General features: G+C 35.0%; 1 long non-coding RNA gene across 3 annotated transcripts in view; it reads right to left on the bottom strand.

Annotated features, from left to right (window-relative positions):
* The window catches only part of LOC109221987, a 7557-nt gene extending 5175 nt beyond the window's left edge, over positions 1 to 2382 (bottom strand). Inside the window, exons 1-3 of one of the 3 annotated variants that reach the window (XR_002067341.1) lie at positions 1141 to 2382; positions 259 to 355; positions 135 to 167 (exon numbers count right to left, since the gene is read on the bottom strand). This is a non-coding gene — a long non-coding RNA (uncharacterized LOC109221987). Of the gene's footprint in view, positions 1 to 134; positions 168 to 258; positions 356 to 1140 lie in introns of those variants that run through there. The other 2 variants (XR_002067339.1, XR_002067340.1) reach the window with 2 other exon arrangements.
* Positions 2383 to 4815: the final 2433 nt, after the last annotated feature.

Genomic DNA, 4815 nt, shown 5'->3' with positions numbered 1-4815 from the left:
TTTCTCAGAATAGGAAAACGTCAAAATTATAGACTAACCTCGATAATCTGTATATTAGACAGTAGCAGACCGCAGAACATTGGACATGCTGTGTCTGAGTCAAAACTCAGAACCAGACAGCTGATAACTTTTTACCATCTTTGACTAATTCCTGGGACCTAGTTAACCTGCAAGAGTCAAGATAAGAATAAAGATAAACTACCTGTCAGTAAGTAAAGACAAATATACCGAATATGGCGATCATGAAACGACCTTTACCAGACCTTACGAAACAGTCGAACTAAAGCATGAAAAAAGTGCCAATATTCGGCTGACGAAGCACCTTTGAACTACGATCCAGTCCATGAGAAGCCACCTAAATAGTTGATTCAAATAAATTAGCAAGCTGCTATAACTAGAGGTATGGAATAAAGATAAATATGATCCAATGTCTCTCAGAGAAAAGCGCCAGATTTAAAGCAATAGCTATGCTCATTTAGATTTCAGAACTCAGAAGTACAAGACAAAACTTCCTTGCTATGATGAGATAATCATGGTAGTTACTAACATCAAAGAAGAGGACAACTGATAGAGAGAAGGGGAATAAGAAAAAGTAAAAAAATATTAGAAGACAACACAGTACAAGACATGCAATTACTATAAGTCTAGTTTAGGCACATTTGGCAGTAGAGAACCATGAACGTTATGAAACGAGAAAAAATGGCTCTTAACGTCTTACCTGCTCAATTTCAGTACATTATATATGTATGAAAGCGCATTTAACCGTCTAAGCAAAATGAGGTCCCTAAGCAGTGGCTAACTGTTTGCACTTTAAGACATTTAAAAGCTCAGAGGTGCACATGGAGTACATAATTAACTCTAGCTTAAGCCATACTACTACTTTCGGTTCCTTCAACAGTTTTTTCTGTTAAATCCATAATAATCAGAGAAGGAAGATTCTCTATTTCTCTTTTCCTCCATAGACGGGTCTTTTTTTTTAACCCATTGTCTTGCTTTATCTCCAAGGACATAAAAAAGGCCACCTAAAAAATAGCACAATAAGAGGAACTACCTCCAAGGACATTAATCAGACCACCTAACAAATAGTACAACAATAGAAACTCAGTCACCGCATTAAATTATGCAAAGTTCTTTCTATACCATATGAGTTAAGGCAGCATAGCGTTCCTCATTTAGATACAATGGCTTCCCACGATGCATTTCGCTATCCTGCAAGTATAAAGAGAAAGTTTAAGATCCAAGTGATAAACACCAAATTCCATAGCACTGCACATGTATATCCATCCACACTAGTCTCGACAAGGATTGAAAATAATTGACCCACAAAAGAAGGAAATACAAAACAAGCTGGAAAAAAACCACTTATCCTTCAGATCCTTAGAGATATCTTATGACAGATTAAGTTGGACTGTCACAAATTGGATACTTTGGAGACATTTCCTAACATGAATTTGACTGAGACCCATTTCTTCTCACTTTTTGACTCAAAATATAGAACTAAATAAATAAATACATAACAAAAACAAAAAAGTTGAAGATGATTTGAGGGTACAAGAAACTTAGAAAGAAACTTCTCTTCACATAAAAAAAAGTACATAACAAGATTGTTCCAGATTTTATTTTGAGCTTGGCGGTTCAAAATAGCGGGCAACCTTTGAAATAGAACCTAAACTGCCACTTGATGCTTTTGCATCTCTAATCCTTCACATGTTTGAGTGCTGTGCTATTTTGACTTTCATCTTCTTCTTTTTTTTGGTGTAGTTCTTTTACTCCTATACATCTTCCATGGTACTCCACTTCCACATTTTTAAGTTTGTCAATTTTCAGTTGTATGGTATTTTCATAACGTGCTTAAGCATGCACTAGTCCTGTCAGACTCTGTAATTCCCAAGGAATTTATCTGAAAGACTAATACTGTATTTACAAGGTTTGGCCCTTCAAGAGAAGTTTCAGATGTTTATTTATTTGCGAACTTTCCATTTTTCCTTTCAACAATACTATTTTACATCTGGCAATTGGTCTATGATTTGCAAAATTGACGTCTAGATAGATGAGCTGAATCTTAATATGACTACTAAGCAACAGTCCAATTATTTGCAGTACATCTATTACTGAACCACAGAAACCCGATTGAAGAAAGAGTAAGCCATATTTTATATATCAAAGATCAACCTTCTTCCCAAATAAGCTGCGCAAATTTGACAAGGCAACAGTCCAAATTTTTATCGTATACAAACGTAGAGGGTTTCTAAGTGGAAATAGTGAATAGAAGTGGAGATAAAGACAGCTTGTTGATGAACTTATACATTTATTCATATACTATAGATAGCCTATCTATCTTGATAGGTCAAGAGAGATAAGAGCCTAAGCAAGCAAGAATAAGCTGTTAATTTCCAAGTAGAGAGGTAGTGGATCCTATAGGATAGGAACTAATCTTTTACAAGCAAATTACGGTTAGCTGTATGAGGAATACAAATGGGTAGAATGAACCTTGGAACATCATTGTTCTTGAAGCTTTGATCAATATTAGAACATCAAACCATGTGTTAACACTATTCTTATACACCCATCCCCCTTTTTTGACAAGTAAAACCTTTTCTTACAAAACTGATTATTAGGTAGCAAGAGGTAGGTAGCCTTTTAAACCTCTAACAAAATAGTGCTCCATCAGTTGAAAGATTTAGCTCTAATTTGAATAAATGCATGACCCAAAATTCAACTTTAAAAATTAAAGCCCAAAACAAACTGGTTATAAGAAGGATATGAATTACTTGATTGTCTATCCCACTTTGTAGCAAAATCTCAATTAAGAAGCATTAAAAAGAAAGATAATTATATCCAAGCCAGTGTTATCAAAGGCGAAAAGTGCAAGAAAGCTCTAAGGTTCGTTGGGGCTTTAGGCGCAAAGCGCAATAAAGCGTGGGCTTTAATGAAAAAAGGCGCACCCGGAGAAAAAAGTAAAAAATAAGCATGAATAGCAAATATATGGACAAAGAAATTGGGAAAAAAATACGATAAAGTGAAATATCAATAGTTTAATGTCGTCTATTATCACACATTGCTGTACAGAGATTGTAAATATATGTCGCGTTCTATTGTTGTTTTGATCTATTGAACTGGTTTCCTAAAGGTGTAAATTATAGTCTAAGTAGGTATATGGATTATTAATATGACATCCTTCCCCCTCCTCGCCAACCCCCTTCTGACTACTGTGAAAATGTAGATTCAGACGTAATTAACAATCTGTCGAAAAGCGATGATAGGTTTTGAGTTTTTCTTTGATCTTTCTTAGCTTACTTCTGCACTGCCCTCCAGCTTCAACCAATTTATCTGCCTTACCTCGAACCTTATTAAAAAGATCTCTTTATGTTCCTTGATCCAATGAGCTCTGTCTCAGATACGTTTTGGAGAACTAATTTCACACATGGACACTGAATCTAATTCACTATAATGGAAAATTTAGTCAAATTGTAGTAATTAATTTTACAACTATAACAGTCAGGTTTTACCTGACCTTTTCTAGATATGGTAAAGTGTAAATTTTTTCTGTTTAATTTAATCAATGAGGTCATATTACAACTTTATGAGAGACTAGTAATGGAGACAAGTATGACCCAAAAGTAACACTCTTATGATATAGCCAAGTGTCATAATCTAGAAAGAACACATCTTTAACATAAATGACACAAACTTGACTATAACGAAAATAATAGCCATGAGAAGAATCAAGAGAGTAGAAAGTCTCATACTTCCAACAAAAACATAATTTTGTAAAACGCTCAACAAAGTGCACACTTTTATGGTATAACCAAGTGTCATAAGAAACAATAAAAAGTATACCTCCCATCCAAAGAAAGACACTTTACCGTAATAAGAAACAACTCCGGGGTCAAAAACAAACTTTAATCCCCAAGTATCCATATACTTTCCAACAACAACTCCACATGGCAACTTAAGAGATAGGCCAAGTTCATCATTGAATAATCATACAAAGAATATCAAAATACTCAAAGTTATGCATCTTTACCTCAATGGCCTTAGATAAACACAAGATAAGCATAAGCCAAGTGTACATACCATTCTTGCTTTCGGCCAAACGAAAAAGCTCTTGACGAATAATAAGCCAAAGTGTTAATTTCAAGACTTTCCTTACCCTTAGCAACTTTCCTTTATTGAACCTTCACAAAATAATCAATAAGGTTAGGTTCTTTTTGCTCACAATGATCAATCAAACCACCAAAAGAAACATTCTTACCTTTTCTCATAGAAGCATTAGCAAAATCTAACGAGAATGTTCTTTCAAAAGTAGGAATAAGATAAGTAAAGCAATTAATACTAGTGCTAGCATCAAAAACTTTATTTTCCTTTTTACTCGCAACCAAATCATTACCACACTCACATTCGCTCATTTCATCATAACAATTGAATCTTTCTTCGAAAGGATTGGAAATAGAGCATTCTTCTTGACTCGTTTCTTCGTAAAGTTCAAAACTTGCTTCCAACAATGTTCAAGTAGAGTCAAAAGAATCATCACATTCATCATCCCCGAAGGTGGACTATCATAAGACTCAACATCAGTCACATCATTAGCTAAAGAGTCGTTACACAAAGAGCGAGAAGCATCCAACAATACACAAGAACTCTTAACAATTGAACAAGATCTGGACTAGATCTCTTCGAGATCTTTCCATGAAATCACAAAAACGAACAGCCAGTAGAAGTAGGAGACCAGTAGAAGTCTCAAACGGCCATGGAAATTCATGGATCGAGTAGGAATCGAAGGGATTAGGGCTGGTTTGGTGGCGCGGCTAGGGT

The sequence above is a fragment of the Nicotiana attenuata genome, unplaced genomic scaffold (assembly GCF_001879085.1).
Source record: "Nicotiana attenuata strain UT unplaced genomic scaffold, NIATTr2, whole genome shotgun sequence".
Classification (NCBI taxonomy): Eukaryota; Viridiplantae; Streptophyta; class Magnoliopsida; order Solanales; family Solanaceae; genus Nicotiana; species Nicotiana attenuata.
The sequence above is the reverse complement of the archived record's forward strand: the minus strand, read 5'-3'. Positions and strand labels throughout refer to the sequence as shown.